The sequence below is a fragment of the Macaca fascicularis genome, chromosome 7 (genome assembly GCF_037993035.2).
Source record: "Macaca fascicularis isolate 582-1 chromosome 7, T2T-MFA8v1.1".
Taxonomy (NCBI): Eukaryota; Metazoa; Chordata; class Mammalia; order Primates; family Cercopithecidae; genus Macaca; species Macaca fascicularis.
Window position 1 is genome coordinate 13,135,051 of NC_088381.1, and position 22,444 is coordinate 13,157,494.

The 22,444-nt window shown below is 39.7% G+C and overlaps 1 protein-coding gene and 1 pseudogene across 6 annotated transcripts in view; one reads left to right on the top strand and one right to left on the bottom strand.

Annotated features, from left to right (window-relative positions):
* CDIN1 (CDAN1 interacting nuclease 1) overlaps positions 1-22,444 on the top strand; it is a 241,882-nt gene that overhangs the window by 39,033 nt on the left and 180,405 nt on the right. The window lies entirely within an intron of this gene.
* Positions 8,066-9,166, bottom strand: LOC102146699 (protein-tyrosine sulfotransferase 2-like; annotated as a pseudogene).

The following is a 22,444-nucleotide window of genomic DNA, read 5'->3' on the forward strand; positions in this document are numbered from 1 at the left end:
TAAACTTGAGCTGTGGCTACACTGAACAGTTTTGGAGGGGAGAGGGTAGCCAGAAAGGAAACAGGAGAAAGTACGTCCTTAAATCATTGTGGATTTTGGAGTTGTGAGTGATAGGATCCCAAAATTCATCTCTAATGTTATTTTTAAATACTGGATGATTTCTATCTGTCTATCTGTCTGTCTATCTATCCATTCATCCATCCACACATATAAAGTATATTTTTCTATTTTTGTTTTTGGTTTTAATTTGCAGAGATTTGCTGCCAGGAATCAATTTTGATGGTTCAGTTTTAGCTTGGAGGAAAAAAAATACATTATACATCCTTCAGTATAGGAGATGAGGGAGTGAGAGAAAATATTTTTTGAAGAAGCATTTCTGTAAAATTAGAAATTACTTTTTAAAATCTATTTAAAGTTTGGCTTGGAGAATGCCATCTCTGACTATATGATCTTACATTGCAAAGCAGATTAGTGGCTGGGGAGCCTGTTGTGGGTGTGAGTGTGTACAAGAGCGATTGAAACAAAATCTGTTGTCATGTTAGTAAACTGACTTGAAAACTGAATGTAAAACTTGAGTAGATTTTTTTTTTCTAGTTTGAAATTTAGTCTGTCTTTTTGACCTTACTAATATTTCATTCAACAAGTTGTAACACTGTTATTTTACTTGAAGATGTGACTACTAATCAGTTTGATGCTCAAGGAAAGAATGGGGGCTCTTCAAAAAATTGAAAATTTCATCTTGAATGTCAGCACGTAGGTGAAATATATTTCAGAGGCTTAAACTTCCCTGTGATTCCCCCTGCTAAAATGGGAAACCAATTTTTTTCTTACTCCATATGTTACTCTCTGTTGACTGCCCACCCCCAAAAGCAAAATAACCAACTACTTACTGAATTGTATGTTTGTCATTGCTTTGACCAGTGTAGTCAAGTCATATAAATTGTTCTAAATTTCAGAATTGAACGTTGAAGTATTTACTCTTCTCTTCACACATTTAGAATTTTAGATCCCAAGATGGTAGGGCAGACTGACCCTACAGTAATTTATTTGTTGTCAGTGTTAAAGATGAAACATTGTAACTGACTCTGAAGTGTTAAATAGTGTAGAAGTAAAATATGATTATTATTATTATAAAGGCTTAATTTTGGGGGGGACTTATTTCTGTTTACAGTGTATTTATCACCTTTCTTCCCTCCTCTTCTCCCCCCACACCCAAAAAGTACAGTCTGGAATTCACTGAAACAGAACCAGCAAGTCATGAGATTTTTTAGTAAAATTGAGAAAGATGGTTGAAGAAAATTAATGCATAATTTCTCAGTGAAAAAGTTGTAGCTGTCATATACTAAATACACAAGTTTACATGCTGTTATTTAGAAAATGGCTAAAATATTAAAAGCCATATTGCGTTAATCTGCTTTAGGTCATACCATGTTCAGAGTTCTGTGTAAGGTGGGTTTTATTTTTCTTTTAAGGGATAGTTTGTAATAGTAAGAACTGTCCCGTATATTAGATCACATGTATACAAATCGAAACTGTAAATTGTGAACACTGGAAAGCACCATTGTGACATAGATTAAACATCTTAGTAATATATTAAAGTGAATGTAAATGGTGGTTAAAATTACATTACTGTGAAGTTTACCTTCCAACTCTAAGTTAAGCTTTGGAGATACGTATTAGCGATGAACTGTTAAGAGCTTTGAAAACGCTGCACATGTCTGTACAAGCCAGAATTACTATTTCTTTGACTTATTATTAGCGTGGCAGTTGCTTTTGATTTGGTTGTTTTATGACATGGTATACTACATTTACTCAGTTTGAAACTATTCATTTCTACACACTATTTTTTAAAAAAATCACCTACTAGGTGAAACATACAATAAAATTACCTGCGCTGAAATCTGGGGGAAGTTTAGGTCCTTTAAAAAAATGTATTAATCATTGACTACATCTATGATAAAAGTGCTTATTTTGGTTTACTAAGATAATGCAGTTGGTGGAAATGATAAACATTTTAAGTGGTAACATCCTTTGAATGCATTGAATTTCAGAGAATAAACATTTTATAAAAATAAAAAAAAATTATTCTGTTGGCCTCACTTTTAGATGGACAAATTCCTTGGTGCTAGCCATTCAAAATTGTGTGAAGGGCAGTATCTGACATAATTACAATATTTAGGGAAAGCTTTTGTTGTTTGACCTGACAACAAGTTCAGGTGTTTTTTTTCCCCCCTCCAAGGGCTTTTAATAGAATTGCTTTGGTCTAAGAATTCATGATAGACTAAATGAAATCCTTCAGTCTGCTGGATTTAGTGAGACCATAAATTAGCCTCATGGTGCGTGTTCTTTCTTTTCCCTGTTTCAGTTGACACAATTCATTGAAATGATGACTACCTATAAGTGGTTAGAATTTTCTGTGTGGAAATCTTGAAGAGAAAAACTTTTCAAAGTAAAGTGTTTGTTTCTTTCATCATGGTGTCATCTGCTTTTGATCTTTTCCATTGTGCTTATGCTTAAAACTAGATTTCAATATATGTTCCCTAATGGTAAAAGTTTATATGCAAAATAGGTTTTCTGGCATTTTTTACTGTCACATATAGAGTGAAGCTCGTGGTGACCCAGTTTTTCTCATGGGGCTTGAGGAAGGGGTGCGGACAGTTGGACCTGCCTGTAGACCTCCCTCTCTGCTCTTTAACTGACACAGAAGTGGTAGGAAGGAAACCCAAGCAGGTGTCTCATTGGCATGCCAGTGTGGAGTAGAGAGAGGCAGTGTTCATAGCAGCTGGGGGACCTCTGTCATGGGGAGCAGGGCCCAGCAGCTCAGGTTGGCCTTGGGGACAGGTTCCTGGCATGAGCAAATTCTTGAGTAACTTTAATTCTAGCTAGATTTCTAAAGACAAGATCTTCATACACAGAAAAGCTGGGAAGCAGACTGTGTTTCACCTCAGGGGCCTGTGGTTATAGACTTATGGAAACATGAGGAGCCAGGGTAACAGCAAATGGGACTTATCCATGGGTGCCAGAGGATTTGGCCAGTGCTACTCACATTCTTCCCACCGGAGGTTAGGGCTGGTCTGGAAGTCATGGGCAGACCCCGGGGTGAGGTCAAGTAGCTCTAGCCGGAACCAGGCAGAGCCGGGCCTCCTAGTAAGGGGCAGGGAGCACTTCCCCAAGTGGGTCCTGTCTTGAATCATGTTGGTGCTTGTATCAGGGGAGGCAGCCTTTCCAGCTTCCTCTGGTCTGGGGAGGCCATTTTGATGGGGAGAAGAGAATTGAAGCTTCTTATATGAAATTCAGCCATTTCTAAGTGTTGAGACACACAATTGCATGGAGCTGCCATGTGCAGGGCGCACATTCAAATTTCGGGAGAATCTAATATAATCTAATGCAATATAAGCTGTGGTTCTATAAAATTTTGCATTTGTTTTTAGGGCTTTTGCAGCTATTGGGGGCTTTCACAGGATGTGAATTTTGTGTTTTTTGGTTGGGTTGTGTTATTTTGGGAACATACATGAAACTCAGTCACATTTTTAGGATATTGTATATGTGCCAAGGGAAATGTATGTTTTTCCGCCTGAATTTTTTTTTTTTTTTTTGAGATGGAGTCTTGCTCTGTCGCCCAGGCTGGAGTGCAGTGGCGCAATCTCGGCTCACTGCAAGCTCCGCCTCCCGGGTTCACGCCATTCTCCTGCCTCAGCCTCCCGAGTAGCCGGGACTACAGGCGCCCGCCACCACGCCCGGCTAATATTTGTATTTTTAGTAGAGACGGGGTTTCACCGTGTTAGCCAGGATGGTCTCGATCTCCTGACCTGGTGATCCGCCTGCCTTGGCCTCCCAGAGTGCTGGGATTACAGGCATGTGCCACTGCGCCTGGCCTTCTGCCTGAATTTTTATTTCTTATATAAATAACATTAAAACCAGGAAAAAAAAGGATGAAGAAATCGCCCATAAACGTAATTCCATACTTTTTTTTTTTTTAACAATTGTGCCTTCTCTTTTAGATCTTGAGCATATTCTCACTTGAGACTGTAATTATAAACATACTATCAATAAAACTTTATATATTTTTTACTTGATATTTATTTACAGCCAGTAGTTGCATGTTAACTTTATCCAGTGATGAACTTGTATCTGCCAAGTTGAACTTCAGTAGTGAATGGTGGATTTTAGGGTGAAAATGGCTTTCTGTGCAGGCTCCATTCTTTTGGCAAGTGTTGCAATGGGGGTAACCAGTTGTTGAATGCCACGAGGCAGACAGCTCAGTACCCTGGACAGGGTCCTGGAAGTTGCTGTAGGGCTTGAGGGCGGCCCTCCTATGGGGTGGTTGGAACGTTGTTATTTGTTATAAGGCCTCTGAACTCGACTTTCTGGTCCTGTGGTAAGTTCCACAAGCTGTCTAAAACCTTTAGTAACTTTCATTTTTTGTTGAAACTAAATTGAGTAGATTAAGTTGTTTGCAACTAAGCATCTTGTGAAACATTGGCATACTGGTTCTTGAAAGTAATTTGTTTTATCATTGGGAGGCAGTGATTAAGAACCTAGAGTCTAAGGCCAAACTGCCGATATTCACATCCTGACTGTGTTAATTTGGAGAAGATACTTCACTTTTCTCCCTTAGTGTCTTAAGAAAACACTACTATTATTATAGTGATGATAATTAAATGAAACAGTACCTGCTAGCTAATAAGTGTTCCCCCAGTGTTACCATCTTCATTATTATGATCATCATGACAGTAGGTATTTATTGAGCACCTACTCTTTATTAGAGTTCAACAAAATGAGGAAAAGTTACAAATAGGATATTCTAGCAAAATTTAGTATATAACAAAGCCTAATTGTACTGTGCAGAGTCTTAATGACACCTCCATCTCTGCTCATCCTCTGGTTTCTCTTAAGACACATAGAGAAGTAGGCAAGGCATTTATAGCCATCTAAGATTGGATTTATTGCAATGAATAACATTAAGTGCTGAGAAGAACTGACAAAAGGATTTGATTGTCAATCAAGAATAAAAGGCTTGTGGTAAGATTTAAAATTTTGTGTTTAATAAGAGAAGAGCTTAATGCATTGTAAGGCGTTCCATTTGTTGTTTTAACATTGCCAGCATTTATTATTAAAGTGGGTGGTTGTAGAATAATTATAGTCCGTATCATGATGATGATGTTGTTTTTAGAGAAGATTGAAAATCTATAGTTTTTTCAAACTAATAAAGTAAGGAAAACATGTCATCTACTGAGGCTTCAAATAGTTTGCTTGACCTCGTAAGAGTACTACTGAGATTATTTAGGGGAACTACATATTCAGGAAGGTACTTTTATGCAAATTTTTGCATTTCCTTGTGAAATTTTTAAAAGTATCAGCTTGGCAATTGGGGGTTGCGATGGGAGTAAGAAGCAGAAGACAGGGAAAAGGTATGAGATTATTAATACTATTATTTTAATATAACTGAGAATTTATTTGGGAAGAAAGTAGTAAAGATGGTAGTTATACCTACAATTTTTATAAATTATAAGAATTACAAAGTGAAAGTGGCCAATCATTAATACGGGTTTTATATGAGGTCTCTGTGACCTATTAAATTAAGAAAGATTAGTGGGGTAGGACATATTTTTGTGTAGAAAAAGAATAAGGAAATATTTAAATGGTTTTAAAAAGTATTCCAGGCTGGGCGCGGTGGCTCACGCCTGTAATCCCAGCACTTTGGAAGGCTGAGGTAGGTGAATCACAAGGTCAGGAGATCAAGACCATCCTAGCTAACACGGTGAAACCCTGTCTCTACTAAAAATACAAAAAAAAATTAGCCAGGTGTGGTGGCGGGCACCTGTAGTCCCAGCTACTTGGGAGGCTGAGGCCAGGAGAATGGTATGAACCCAGGAGGCAGAGCTTGCAGTGAACCCAGGAGGCACCACTGCACTCCAGCCCAGATAACAGAGTGAGAATCCATCTCAAAAAAAAAAAAAAAAAAAAAAAAGTATTCTAAACTTTTTTACTCTGCGAAAAGGTTGGAAAGTAACTGTGCTTATTAGACATAGACTAGTAGCATTACGGTCACGGAATTAAATTTAACCTCTAGATGTTCATTCACTTATGATTGCATAGAGTTAATAGGATGTCTTAGGTATTCTAGCAGGATTTCATACATTGAAGAATTCTCTGATAAGAGAGATTCATTCATGGCATTTTCTGTATAAGCAAAACCAGAAAATATTTGAAATTTAGAAGGAAAAATTGGACACCTTAGAGTAAAATTAGATTGCTTCATAAAACCCAACATATATAGCTAACCTGATGCAGCCACAAACTTGGTTTTCTGTGGAAGTTTTTAGAACTTGCTTTTCAAGAAACAGTCACAGAGTTGAACTTGGGCGAGGCTGGCCTGGTCCTGAATCTTGAAGAATGAGTTAGCTAGGTGGGAATACTGTCTTAATCATCAACTCTCAGTGTGGCCTATTATGTGAGGATCCCCAGCGCCTTAGTGTGCTCAGGCTGCCACAGCAAAATACCATAGATTGGGTAGCTTAAACAACAGATACTTGTTTTCGTACAAGTTCTGGAGGCTGGAAGTTTGAGATTAGGGTACTACCATGAGCAGGATCTGGTGAGGGCCCTCTTCCTGGCTTACAGGCAGCCACCTACTTGCTGTGTCCTAACCTAGCCTTTCTCAGTATGTCCAAGGGGATCTCTTCTCTCTCTCTCTCTCTCTCTCTCTCTCTCTCTCTCTCTCTCTCTCTCGACAGAGACTTGCTGTGTTGCCCAGGCTGGAGTGCAGTGGCTATTCACAGGTCATAGGCATGATCTCTCTACTGAGCAGTAAGGAGGTTTTTACCTACTTCCTCTCTGACCTAGGCCGATTCATACCTCCCTAGGCAACCTAGTGGCCCCCCACTACCGGAAGGTCACCATATTGATGCCAAACTTAGTATGGACACCTGATCTGCATAGTATACTATATCCCAGAACTCTCGGATTCCAGCAATCCTCCCTCCTCAGCTTCCCTAGTAGCTGGGACTACAAGAATGAGCCACTGTGTCTGGCTCTTTCTCTTCTTTTAATGCCACTTATTCCATCACGAGGGCCCTACCTTCATGACCTCATCTAACCCTAATTACCTCTGAAATCCTCACACGGGGGGCTAGGGGTTCAACATACACATTTTGAGGGAATATAAACATTTAGTTTATAGTGCCCATTAATCCTTCAAGGTGATGAGAGGATCACTAGACAGGTGACCTATCTATGAGTTGACTCTTATTTCATTCTCTTGTTGAAATGTTGTCATTTTCTTGATTTTTGTATTTAATTACTGGATTATTTCATTACCTTTTATTTCAGATGTAAGCATTTTTATCATATTACAATATGTAAATTTATTCAAGATGAACCCTACCAAAAATAGTTTTTGTGTTCTTAGAGATTATATATTTTGTATTGGGTACATTTCTCTGTTATTGTCATCAGGATATATTTAAATATATATTAAAATTAAAATAGATATGTATGTTAAAATTGCATGTGTTAAATATTATGTGATACATATATTTTTAAATTTTTGTTTATTTATTTTAAGCCCCTGTTCACTTTATTCAAATCATTTTTTTTTCTCTGCAAAACTAGCTAGAACTGATGAGGAATTAGAGAAGGCCTTATATATTAATTTCTTAAGTAGATTCTTAAAATTCAAAGTAAGGATCTGTAAGAGAAGTACAGGCTGTGGACCTTGTTCCGCAAACAAAGCCACAAAGGGAGTCCTGCAAATTAGGGAGCATAGCAAATTCATTTCTTAAAAAAAAAAAAAGTTCTTGAGGGGAAAAATATGAAATAACTAAGTTTCAAAAGCCAGACGAGTTCCACACTCATTGCTTTCCTCCCTAGGGTATCCAAAGATAGAGTTTCAAGGTATGTTTTCAATGATTCAGTTTTGCAAACATATGCAAATATATTCCTTATTAGCTGTCCTGTTTTGGCGACTAATAGCAAGCAATATGCTTGGATAAGGGGTCCAACTTCCACTTAAATGCAGTTTCTTCTCTTCTGGGCAGCAAAGCCATTTGCAGAGATCTGGAAGTCATGAGCTTCCTAAGTGGGAAGAGGTACTATTCTGTTTCACCTGAAAATGTCCTTTCAGATTGACTGGTGTTTTAGAGTCCCTTACTTGGTGTGTGTTACTGATGACGATGGGGGTCAGGGTTGCTATAGTGGAAGTGGGGGGTCGGCGTGGGTGTTTGCATAGGGGTCGTGGCTAAGCTGAGCCAGCATGGGACAATCTGGGCCATGTCTGGCACCATGTCCCCAGAGATGTGGTGAGTCCACTTGGAGAGCACTTCCAGGTTCACAGGCTTGACCTCGTCCGTGGACCACTGGATCGTAGACAGGGAGATGCCACCCTGCTTGCCAGTGAGGTCTTGATGGTGGAGGACAGCGTTGCTCCAGGTGACGCCGAGATGGTCCAGGATGAGTGAGTTTGAGGGAGCTCCTAGGCTGCAGCACCAGCTGCTTGTAGTACACGAGCAGGCACTTGTCCTTGCCCACCTCCATGCACTGGGCGTACATCACCTTTATGACCTTGTTCCACTTGGCGAGGCAGTTGCCATAGCTGCTGAGGTCGAAGCCTATGTAGTGACTTTGCAATAGTGACCTTGCATGTGATCAAGGAGTGCATGGAGACGTGGCTGCCCTGAGCCATAAGCAGGAACTTGGAGTTGGAGAACAGGTGCAACAGGTAGACCAAGGATTCAAAGACTTGAGTCTGAAGTGGTCCTTGTTGCAGAGCACACGGGCTGGCTCCCTTTGCTTAGAGATCTTCACCTCCAGGATGAAGGCCTGCATGGCAATGTCCAGCACCTTGTCAGTCATGCCCACTTTGTCCAGCTGTAGTTTCTTGTGGCCAGACTTGGACCAGGCCTGGTGCATGGCCAGCACACAAGGGATGATGTGCATTTCCTTGCTGCAGTGTACCTCAAGGTGGGCATCCAGCCCATTGAGCATCAGCATGGTGCAGCTGCAGAGCATACTGCCCGTGAAGATGAGTGGCATGGCCTTGCTGTAGTGGTACTCCATGTGGTCCATCAGATCCACAGAGTCCACTCGGGGCACCACCTGCCAGCACTGCCTGGCACATTAGTATCTGCTGCCCCAGCTGGACCACCATCACCAGGGCCAGAGCACAGCCAGCCCAACCTGGCAGGCCCAACCTGGGGACTCACTTCAGGGACTGTACCGACAGGTCAGTGGGTGGCCCACCGGGTTCACATCATGCAGAGACGCAGGGAGGTGGTCTGATGTGCCCAGCGACTCCTGGCTCAGCAGCTGCCCCTGATGGAGAAGAGGGAGGCTTGTAATTTTTTTTTTTTTTTGAAACCAGGTCAGCATGGGTTTATGGAACACTGGCTACGGTAAATGTGTGACATATTGTAAATATTTTTTGTTCCAATTTTAATTAAATTTATTATTGATTTATATGCAGTTAAATTCCCTCCTTTTCTCTACAGTTCTGCAAGTTTTGACAAACACATGGAGTTGTATAGCCACTACCACAGTCAAGATGTTGAACATATCTATCATCCCCTAAAAATTCTGTTAGCCCTTTTGTGGTCAGTTTGTCCTCCCTGCCCTGGTGCCTAAGAATCATGTATCTGCCTTCTGTTGCTCTATTTTTCCTTTTCCAGAATGCCATAGAAATGGAATCATGTGGTAGATAGCCTTTTGAGTTTGGCTTCTTTTGCTTAGTAGATCACATTTGTGATTTCTCCATGCTGTTGCTTGCATTGTTGCAGAGTAGTATTCCATTATATGGATGTATCACAGTTTGTTCATCCATTATTGAAGGTTGTTTGTGTTCTTTCCAATATAGATAAGGCTGCTATAAAAATTTGTGGGTAGGGCTTTGTGTGGTAAATTTCTAGAAGTGCCTCAGGATAGATCATCCCCATAATCTAACTCAAACCTAATTTAGGTAAGATTTGGGGGTTTGAGTTGATGCTTATTTAGATGACATTTTGAACCTGAGTTGATTCTGTAATGAGTTGGGACTTTGGGGGATGCTGGGATGGGGCAAATATATTTGGCATGTGGGTCAGATATGAATCTTTGAGGCCAGAGGGTGGATGGTGGTGGCCAAAAAATAAGTCCCTTAAAGATATTAGGTCCTGGGGGTCGGGAGCAAGATGGCCGAATAGGAACAGCTATAGCCTCCAGCTCCCAGTGCCAGCGACAGAGAAGACGGGTGATTTCTGCATTTTCAACTGAGGTACCGGGTTCATCTCACTGGGGAGTGCCAGACAGTCGGTGCTGGTAGCTGATGCAGCCCGACCAGCTAGAGCTGAGGCAGGGCGAGGCATCGCCTCACCTGGGAAGCGCAAGGGGGAAGGGAATCCCTTTTCCTAGCCAAGGGAAACTGAGACACACAACACCTGGAAAATTGGGTAACTCCCACCCTAATACTGCGCTTTACCAAGGGTCTTAGCAAACAGCACACCAGGAGATTATATCCCACACCTGGCCTGGAGGGTCCCACGCCCACAGAGCCTCCCTCATTGCTAGCACAGCAGTCTGAGATTTAACTGCAAGGCGGCAGCGAGGCTGGGGGAGGGGCGCCCGCCATTGCTGAGGCTTAAGTAGGTAAACAAAGCCTCTGGGAAGCTCGAACTAGGTGGAGCCCACAGCAGCTCAAGGAGGCCTGCCTGTCTCTGTAGACTCCACCTCTGGGTGGACTCTGACAGCTGTCTGACAGCTTTGAAGAGAGCAGCGGATCTCCCAGCATAGAGGTTGAGATCTGAGAACGGACAGACTGCCTGCTCAAGTGGGTCCCTGACCCCTGAGTAGCCTAACTGGGAGACATCCCCCACTAGGTGCAGACCGACACCTCACATCTCACACGGCGGGGTACACCCCTGAGACGAAGCTTCCAGAGCAAGAATCAGAAAGCAGCACTTGCTGTTCAGCAATATTCTATCTTCTTCAGCCTCTGCTGCTGATACCCAGGCCAACAGGGTCTGGAGTGGACCTCAAGCAATCTCCAACAGACCTACAGCTGAGGGTCCTGACTGTTAGAAGGAAAACTAACAAACAGGAAGGACATCCACCCCAAAACCCCATCAGTACGTCACCAGCATCAAAGACCAAAGACAGATAAAACCACAAAGATGGGGAAAAAGCAGTACAGAAAAGCTGGAAATTCAGAAAATCAGAGTGCATCTCCCCCTCCAAAGGAACACAGCTCATCGCCAGCAACAGATCAAAGCTGGACAGAGAATGACTGACGAGTTGAGAGGAGAAGGCTTCAGTCGATCAAACTTCTCAGAGCTAAAGGAGGAGCTACGTACCCAGATCAAAGAAACTAAAAATCTTGAAAAAAGAAAGGAAGACTGGATAACTGGAATAATCAATGCAGAGAAGGACATAAATGAACTGAGAGAGATAAAAACCATGACATGAGAAATACGTGACAAATGCACAAGCTTCAGTAACCGACTCGATCAACTGGAAGAAAGAGTATCAATGACTGAAGATCAAATGAATGAAATGAAGCGAGAAGAGAAGTCTAGAGAATAAAAAGGAAAAAGAAATGAACAAGACCTCCAAGAAATATGGAATTATGTGAAAAGACCAAATCTACGTCTGATTGATGTGCCTGAAAGTGAGGGAGAAAATGGAACCAAGTTGGAAAACACTCTTTAGGATATCATCCAGGAGAACTTCCCCAACCGAGTAAGGCAGGCCAACATTCAAATTCAGGAAATACAAAGAACACCACAAAGATACTCCTCGAGAAGAGCAACTCCAAGACACATAATTGTCAGATTCACCAAAGTTGAAATGAAGGAAAAAATGTTAAGGTCAGCCAGAGAGAAAGGTCGGGTTACCCACAAAGGGAAGCCCATCAGACTAACAGCAGATCTCTCGGCAGAAACTCTCCAAGCCAGAAGAGAGTGGGGGCCAATATTCAACATGCTTAAAGAAAAGAATTTTCAACCCAGAATTTCATATCCAGCCAAACTAAGTTTCATAAGTGAAGGAGAAATAAAATCCTTTACAGATAAGCAAATGCTTAGAGATTTTGTCACCACCAGGCCTGCCCTACAAGAGATCCTGAAGAAAGCACTAAATATGGAAAGGAACAACCAGTACCAGCCATTGCAAAAACATGCCAAAATGTAAAGACCATGGATGCTAGGAAGAAACTGCATCAACTAACGAGCAAAATAACCAGCTAATATCACTATGACAGGATCAACTTCACACATAACAATATTAACCTTAAATGTAAATGGACTAAATGGTCCGATTAAAAGACACAGACTGGCAAATTGGATAAAGAGTCAAGACCCATCAGTTTGCTGTATTCAGGGGACCCATGTCACATGCAGAGACACACACAGGCTCAAAATAAAGGGATGGAGGAAGATGTACCAAGCAAATGGAGAACAAAAAAAAGCAGGGGTTGCAGTTCTAGTCTCTGATAAAACAGACTTATGTTGTCTTAGTCCGTTTTTGCTGCGAGAAAGGAATACCGAAAGCTGGGTATGTTATAAATAAAAAAGTTTTACTTGGTTCACAGTTCTACAAGCTATACAAGAAGCAGGGTGCTGGCTTCTACTTCTGGTGAGGGTTTCAGGACGCTCTACTCATGGCAGAAGGCAAAGGGGAGCTGATATGTGGAGAGACCATTTGGTGAGAGAGGAGGAGGTGGAGGGGAGAGAGAGGAAAGAAGGGAGGTGCCAGGCTCTTTTTAACAACCAGCTCTTTAGAGAACGAACAGAGCGAGAACTCAGTAATATGAGGACTCACCCAGCCACTTATGAGAGATCTGCCTCCATGACTCATACATCTCCCATTAGGCCCCACCTTCAACACTGGGAACCAACCTTCAGCATGAGATTTGGAGGAGGTCAAGCAAACCAAACTATAGCAGATGCCTACCAGAAATTTGCAAAAGAAAACTAGCATTTCGAAGGACTGAACAATGGTCCTATATCAGGCAAAATGACACATACCCTGGAAAAATAATCACTTTTAATGTTGTGAGGTCACACTTAAAATTTTGTATTTATAATGGAAAAAATGGAAGTCATAGAGGAAAAGAAGTTCATAATTTTGATCTTCTATTTTTTGAGAACGGCTTTATGGAGATATTTGTGTACCATAAATTTCACTCCTTAAAAATATATAATTCAGTGGTTTTTAGTATATTCACGAAGCTGTACAACCATCACCACTGCCTAATGTCAGAATATTTTCATCACCTCCAGAAGAAATCCTGTATTAATTATCAGTCACTCCCGATCTTACCCCCTCCTTGTCCCTGACAACTACTAATCTGCTTTCTACTTCTGTTGATTTTCCTATTCTAGACATTTCATACAAATAGAATCATACAAGATGTGGCCTTTGTGACTGGATGTTTCCATTCATATATTTTACAGATTTATCTGAGTCATACATATATCAGTACTTCATTTCTTCTTATTGCTGGATAATAGTCCATTGAATGGGTATATCACATTTTATTTATCCATTCATCAGCTCATGGACATTTGGGTTGTTTCTACTTTTTGGCTATTATGTATAATGTTGCTATGAACATTTGTGTATAGACTTTTGTTTAGAAACATGTTTTTAGTTCTCTTGGGTATATACCTATGAGAAGAATTACTGGGTCATATGACAACTGTGTTTTTTTATTTATCTATTTATGTATATTTATTATACATATTATTTGAGACAGGGTCTTGCTCTGTTGCCCAGGCTGGAGTGCAGTGGCACAGTTCTAGCTCACTGCAGCCCTGAACTCCTGGACTCAAGTGTTCTCCCCACCTCAGCCTCCCAAGTAGCTGGGACTACAGGCACGCACCACCACGCCCAGCTAGCTTTTTAAGGAACTTTTTGTAGAGATGGAGTCTAACTGTGTTGCCTAGACTGGTCTCGAACTCCTCAGCTCAAGTGATTCTCCTGCCTCGGCCTCCCAGAATGTTGTGATTACAGGTGTGAGCCACCATGCCTAACCATAACTCTGTATTTAATAAGTTGAGAAACAAACTGTTTTCCAAAGTGGCTACACCATTTTGCAGTCCCACCAGAAATATATGAGGGTTCCAATTTCTCTACATCTTTGCAGCCTCAAAACTGCAGTCTCTTGGACATTCCGCTCCCTAGTCTCCCACCCCTCTGAAGCACAGAGAGGAGCTTTCTCTGAAGTTCTCTCATCTGACTAAGGGATGTTCCTCCAGAAGGAATGTGATTGTCAGGAATACCTTCCCTGAAATCTACACTAACCAGAGAAGATTACTCATGTCACAGAAGAGGAGACTGACAGGTCTCCATGCCCAGGACACCAACAGGTCTCCATGCCCAGGATACCACACCCAGACAGACTTTACACCTGTTCTTCTGAGGGCTGCCACCTGAGAGACTTGATCTGCACAATAAGACGATCTTTGTTTATAGTACAGTTCCTCCCCTTGCCCTCCCATAGTTCAACCATCTGGCCTTTCTCTGCATCCCACACTTTGTGGGATCTCCCATACATATACATGTTATAAGTGTGTACACCTTTTCTTCTGCTAATCGATTGTCAGTTTATTTTACAGACTGTAATTATTGAATTTCCAGAGGGGAAGGAGAGGGTTCTCTCCTCTCTGCAGCATATAGGGCAAAAGAGAAGACTGAAGAGACCGCATTTAAAAAGATGACTGATAAACATTTCTTACAAATCTATTATTTATATAATGTGTTGAAGTTATTGTGATTATTTCAGAGAAAAATGGCCAGAAACCTGGTTTTGCAAGTGAAATTAAGTGTCACACAGGCCTCTTATTCTTTACCTGATTTATGTTATGACTTGTTCTAAAAAGTTAATACCTAAATTTAATTAGAAATAAAAGGAGTGTAGGTACTTAAGACTCTCATTAAATCAGAACATTTAGAAAAGGGTGGGACTTAGAGCAGAAAAGAATCTTAAAGATCAATTTATCCAACTCCTCAATTTTGTCCTTTTCTTTTTGCCTCCCTAATTAATTTTTTTAATGAAATATAGCACAAATATAAAAGAACAGAGAATAATAAATGAACCCTTTGAATATACATCTGTTTATATTTGCTTCAGGTGCTTTTTACTTTTACAGAAATGCTATTCCAATACTGTTCTACATTCTCTTTCCGCTTCTGATTTTTAGTTTTTTAATAAAATATTGTAGGTATGGTTGAAAGTACTTCTCCCTGATTTCTTTCCTCTTCTCTGTTACCTGAGGTAACTATTATCTTGAGTTTAGTGCTTATCAGTCTCATATATTTCTTTTACCACATCCATATATATATTCATAAAAAAAGGGCATTATATTTTGCTGTTTGATACTTTATATAAATGGTGTTAAATGTGAATGTAATTCTATAATGTACTTTTTTGGGTAAACACTACATTTTTTGACATTTATCTATGCTGATACCTGGTAGTGTAAGTTCCCTGCTTGTTACTACTTTTCAGAATTTGTTAGCTATTCTTATGTATTCTTCTTGAATTTTAACATAAATTTATTATGTTCTACCCTAAGACTCTGTTGTGAATTTAGTAGCATTTTTATTAAAATTATAGATTAATATGTGGAGAACTGACAATTTTATTTATACTATCGTTCCACCCATGATACTTTTTTTTTTTGAGACAGAGTCTCACTTTGTCACCCAGACTGGATTGCAGTGGTGGGATCTTAGCTGACTGCAACCTCTGTCTCCCGGGATCAAGCAATTCTGCCGCCTCCGTCTCCCGAGTAGCTGGGACTACAGGCATGCGCCATCATGCCCAGCTTATTTTTTCTATTTTTTGCAGAGACCACTGTGTTACCCAGGCTGGTCTCGAACTCCAGGCCTCAAGTGATCTGCTTGCCTCAGCCTCCCAAAGTGCTGGGATTACAGGTGTGAGCCACCATGCCCAGTCCACCCATGATACTTTCTTTATAAAAATGTCACAATTCTGTGTTTAGTCAGAAACTCTTTTATGCTCTTCAGTAATGTTTTATAACTTTCTTCAAAAGCTTTGGCTGGGTATGGTGGCTCACGCCTCTAATCCCAGCACTTTGGGAGGCCGAGGCAGGCGGATTATGAGGTCAGGAGATTGAGACCATCCTGGCCAACATGTGAAACCCCATCTCCACTAAAAATACAAAAAATTAGTCTGTTGTGTTGGTGCATGCCTGAAATCCCAGCTACTTGGGAGGCTGAGGCAGGAGAATCGCTTAAACCAGGGAGTCGGAGGTTGCAGTGAGTCTTGATCGCACCACTGCACCCCATCCTGGAGACACAGCAAGACTCCGTCTCAAAAAAAAAAAAAAAAAAGTTGTATATATTTTTAAAAACACATTTCTAAACACTTTATGGCTTTTGATTGTGAATGATAGATATTTTTCTATTCCATTCTCTCATTGGATAGTACTGATTTATAAGAATTCTTATTTTTTATATTAATCTTGTCTCCAGTTACTTTTCTGAGATACTAGTTTTATACCTTGTTTGTAGATCTCCTTGCTCATTTTATGTAGAAAGCCATCTCATCTGCAAATGAGGGTTTGTTTGTTTTATTCCTTCTTGATGCTCTTATTTCTTTTCCTATTTTCTTTTGTTTGGTAGGATACGTAATTTGCTAAGACCTCCTACAGTAAAACCAGTTCCTTTCCCCTTTTTTCCTGAAGTCCGGTTAATGATACAAAGTTCTCACAAATTTTGATACATACCATCATTGCTCAATTTTTTGCATTTTTGTTTTCTCCATCATGACTTCCTCGTTTATCTGTGAGTAACATAGGAATGCGTTTTTTAATTTATGACATTTTTTTGGAGGACTGTGTTTTTAATTTTGAATTCTAATTTAATTACTATTTGATTAGATGCAGTCTAGTCAAGCCTTGAGCAGAACTTTTGACGGCTCTATAGGGCTAGAGGACAAAGTTTAGAGATGAAGGCCTGCCAAAAGTGAGAGCTCTTATAAATATCCCAAGCTTTGGGGGTGGGGAGCCTCTAACAGACTATACCCTAGGAGTAACTATGAACTGAAATGGAAAGATCTCCCCGTGACAGTTTCACATTTGTCTGATTGGCACCAAAAATTAATACCTGAAATTGACTAAGGTGATCCTAGATTCCTGGTACTCCCAGTATCAAATCAGAATTCTCTCTGGAGAAAACGTCATTTCAGCCTTTAAATTTTTTATGAGATAGTTTTTCAAATGCAATTGACCTTTGAACAACATGGGTTTGAACTGTGTGGGTCCACTTATATGTGGATTTTTTTTCAACTAAACTTAGATTGAAAATACGGTATTTACAAGATGTAAAACCGCATATATAGAGGACCAACTTTTTGTATAAGTGAGTCCTGCAGGGCTGACTTTGGGACTTGAGTATACACAGATTTGGAGTATCCTTGGGAGTCCTAGAATCAATCCCCTGTGTGTACCAAAGAATGACTCTAGTACGACACATAATGAGAGATACTCAGTCGCATAAGGACACATGACAACATGAGTGAGAGCCAGTGAAGGCTACAGTACTAGACTCAAAGGAGATCCAGTTATTGGAACTACCAAACAGAATTACTGGAATTAAACTTTGGGGAGTTATAAAAGAAATTGAAACATTCTGCAGGGAACTTATATGAAGAAGAATCAAATAGAAAATTTAGAACTGAAAAATACAGTAACCAATATTGGATGGATTTAACTCAGTGGGTCAATTTAACAGTAAGTTAGACATTACTGAAGAGAGGATTAGTGCACTGGAAGGTGGGTCACAGGAAAATACCAGAATGTGGCATACAATAACAAAAGGGTGGAACGTATGAAGAGAAACTAAGAAATAGAGGATACAGTAGAGAAGGCTGACAGATTCATTGGGAGTCTCAGGGGAGGAGCTTGAATGCAAAAGCAATGTTGACGAAATTATGATCGAGCATATTCCCAAAATGATGAAAGGTACGCAGCCACATATTGAAGTCCAACAAATTATAAGCAGGATTTTATAGTTGAAATTCTTAAAAAGAAAATATTAAAGCCAGGTAGAGGAATAAGACAGATTGTGATTACAAAGAGCCACAATTTGACTGTTACCTGACATCATCAACAAATCTGCACTGGTGGAGTTATCAAAAGAATGTAATGGGCCGGGCGTGGTGTCTCACACCTGTAATCCCAGCACTTTGAGAGGCCGAGGCATGCGGATCACGAGGTCAGGAGATCGAGACCATCCTGGTTAACATGGTGAAACCCCATCTCTACTAAAAATACAAAAAGTTAGCCGGGCGTGGTGGCGGGTGCCTGTAGTCCCAGCTACTCGGGAGGCTGAGACAGGAGAATGGCATGAATCCGGGAGGTGGAGCTTGCAGTGAGCTGAGATTGCGCCACTGTGCTCCAGCCTGGGTGACAGAACAAGACTCTGTCTCAGACAAAAACAAAAAGAAAAAACAAAAACAAACAAAACAACAACAACAAAAGAACATAATGGAGATGAAAGAGTGGAAAGGAAGGAATGAAGAACAATGAGATGGTACATCTGTGGGTAAATCTGAGTAAGCAGAGATATATGAAATAGTAGCAGTGTCTTTTGAGATAAGAAATATACAGACTTAAAACAATTTCAGTAATATCCTACATTCCAGGAAGGGGACCTTTCATTAGTGTTGTAATGTTTTTATATTTTCCGGGAAGCAATAAGTCACCCATCAATAATAGATTTTGATAAGTTGAGGGGGCAACATGGTTTTCTAGATTGATTATTAAAAGAATAGTAAAAGAGCATGTAACTTTTAAGTTGCAAGAGGAAAAGTAGTAAATAAACATTGAATCAATTGAAAAGTACACAAGAATGGAGAGAAATGGTACATATAGTGGATAAGACGATAGCATTTAGTGAGATGATAGACTTAAACTTGAATATATCAGTACTTTCATCGAATGTACCTGGTTTAGCTACAGTCATCAAAATGGTGTGGTATCTATGTAAAGATAAACATACAAATCAGTGGAACAGATTAGAAAGTCCCAAAATAAGATTCTCAGATATTTGGCTTCCTTAGAGGCACCAACGTGTATGATCAATTTTATATTTGTATGGAAATAATAAAAACAAACTGTGATCCCCGCCTTAACACACACAATTAATTGAAGGTAGATTATAGACCTAAATGTAAAAGCCAAAACTATTAATCTTCTAGAAAAATGTATGAAAATATCTGCATGAATGTGGGTAGGCAAAAATTTCCTAGACAAGACACAAAAAGTACTAAAACAAAATAAAAGAATAAATTGGACTTAATCAACATAAAAAACTTGTGTACTTTAAAAGGCACCACAAAGAAAACGAAAAGACAAGCCGTGGATTGAGAAAAAGTGTGATGAGGATGTACAGCAATGGGAACTCTTCTGTAGTGTTGGTGGGAGTTTAAAGTTGTTACAAACACTTGAAAAATTGTTTGACAGTGTCTGCTGAAGTGGAGGGGTGCATATCAGATGGCCCAGAATTCTACTCCTACATTTATATGCATCAGAAATGCATGTGAATGTACACCAAAAGTCTCACCCAGGAGTGAGTCCACAGTAGTAATATTCAACAATAGAATAGACAAATTTGGCTGATACTCATTTGATAGAATATACTATAAGTGATGAAAATGAATTAACTACACTTACATTAACATGGCTAACTCTCACAGACATGTTGGTGAGCGAAAGAAGCTTGATGCAGAGTGCATGGTGTGTAATACACTTAATACGAAGTTTACAGACAGGCGAAACTAACCTGTAGAACCTAAGGGTGCATTCTTGGGTGGTAAAACTATCAAGAAAAACAAGGAAAGATCAGAAGTGGCTCATTTGTGAGAGGGAAGGAGGGTAGTGATTGGATGCGTTATCTTTTGGGGTGCTGGCAGTGACTGTTAACTTAAGTGGTTGTATTTTTTTTAAAAAAATATTAATTCGTTGGGCTGTGCATTTGTTCCATGTGTGTTTTTATGTTTTATTTCCTATAAAAATAATTTTTAAGGAATATATATGATGACATGGATAAATGTTAGTATCTTATTAATGAAAGCATGTTACAAAAAAGTATGTTTAACACACAATTTTTAAACGTATATGTGTGTGTATATAGATGATACACACAAACAGATTCATACACATCAGACATAGAGCAAAAACACAGGAAAATTATAGTCCAGAATGAATTCTAAGAGTGGACAACTGAATTTTACACAGAAGATATACCATTTGATAACTAGGAAACTCTTCATTGAATATTGTTTTATAAAATTAACACTTACAGAGGGCCCCTGCATCCTCTATAGAGAAGATGATTATATTATTTATATTTGCCTGCCTGGTTCAGGGAAAGACTTAAAGCTGCTTTATATTTAATATGAAGTGAATAACATTTGAGCAAAAGACATACGCAATCAGATAGAGACTCTTCAGGCAATAGTGGTGGTTAAAATATACCTTCGCTGCAGGGAGAATAATGGAAATTACCACACAGTCTTTTAATCCTGGACTGTTTCCTGCAGTCAGTAGTTCCTTTAACTTTAAAAACATAAAAGAACAACATTTTTTATGAAGTTAAAGAAAAACTGCAATTTGATTTCTTAAAAAGGAAATAATGTCTAAAGCCATGGAATTTGGTCAAAACACTTGACCTCCTGTGACTTCAATTTTCTAGCAAAAAAGCAACATGCCCCACATTTCAGGGTTGTTTGGAGTATAATGTAACATCACATAAATGCTTAAGCAGGGATATTAGCATACATGATTTGCAGAACCCATTTCTGGGAACTATTAAGAAGGCAGATTAGCATTGGGATTAAGACTTTGGGCTCTGGAATCGGATGTAAATTTTGATTCCCAGGTCTACTGCTCTTCTAGCTGTTTAACTGTGTATTTTACTTAACTTCTCTTCCATCATTTCCCCATCTTTAAAATAAGGAGGATAGTAGTACCTACCTCAGAAGATTGTTGTGGGGATAAAATTAAGTGCAAAGGTAGTCATAGAGCCATTTGGATATATCTTCAGTTTGCCAGCAAAAGTAGTTGAAAGCCTGGGGCAGTAACCACTTTTTTCATATATATACAGCTTACCCTCTGTATCCATGGGTTCCACATTAGCATATTCAGGCAACAACGGATTGAAAATATTTGGGGAAAAAATAAAACAATAAAAATAACACTACAACAAAAAATAATACAAATAAAAAACCAAGCGCAGCATGGTGACTCACGCCTGTAATCCCAGCACCTCGGGAGGCCAAGGTGGGCGGATCACCTGAGGTCAGGAATTGGAGACCAGCCTGGCCAACATGGTGAAACCCCATCTCTACTAAAAATACAAAAATTAGCTGGGCGTAGTGGCAGCTACTCCGGAGGCTGAGACAGGAGAATAGCTTGAACCAGGAGGTGGAGGTTGCAGTGAGCCAAGACTGCGCCACTGTACTCCAGCCTGGGTGACAAAGCAAGACTCTGTCTAAAAAAAAAAAAACACCCCCCTCAAAAAAACACAATACAGTATTCACAACTATTTACACAGCATTTACATTGTATTAGGTATTATCAGTAATCAAGAGATGATTTAAATTATACAGGAGAATGTGCATGGGTTATATGCAAATACTGTGCCATTTTTTTGTAAGTGACTTGAACATCCATAGATTTTGATATCCATGAGGGTCCAGAAACCAATCCCCCCCTACAGATATTGATGTTCAACTATATATTTGACCTATAGTTTTTAAGAACTTTTAAAAATAATTGATTACTAACTAAGCTTAATGTTGGCCCTCTACCCAATCATTTATGGGGATATTTGCTGTGGTTAGGCACAAAATGTTTGCATCCTTGATATGAAGTTGGAAATGAGGAAGAGAAGACATAGGGTGGGAGATAGGATGGATACATTTTTCTTTATATCTTGAACTTAGTTTACAGATTTTTCACTTTTCCCCCCTCAGTAATTTCCCAGATTATCAGTAATCTCCCTCCAGATTTCCATTTTGTGTTGTGTTCCTAAAAAATAAAGTTTGTGGTAGTATTATATCAAAGTTTGTGGTAGTATTGTTGAATTCTATTTTAATTTTAAAGGGAGAAATGGCTCTACATTTCAAATTTGTGTGTGGTATGTGTGTGGGCAGGGGGGTTGGGGAGCAGTCAAGAGATTGTAGCTGCATTGCTTTTATAGAAAATATGCTTTGACTAGCACTCTGAATCATGAACTACAGACAACCGGTGTTCCATTGTATTCTTCACAGATTTAGAGAGGTTGTGCCTAGCAATTGTGAGATGTCCAAGTATATCCAACTATAATGCTTTGTAGAAGTATCCTGCTTTATCTCTCTTTAATTGGTTTGCTTCTTCTCGAGCTCCAGAAATAATATTTATTTTTCTCAGAGAGTGTTGAGCCCAGTAGAGTGTACACATTTAAG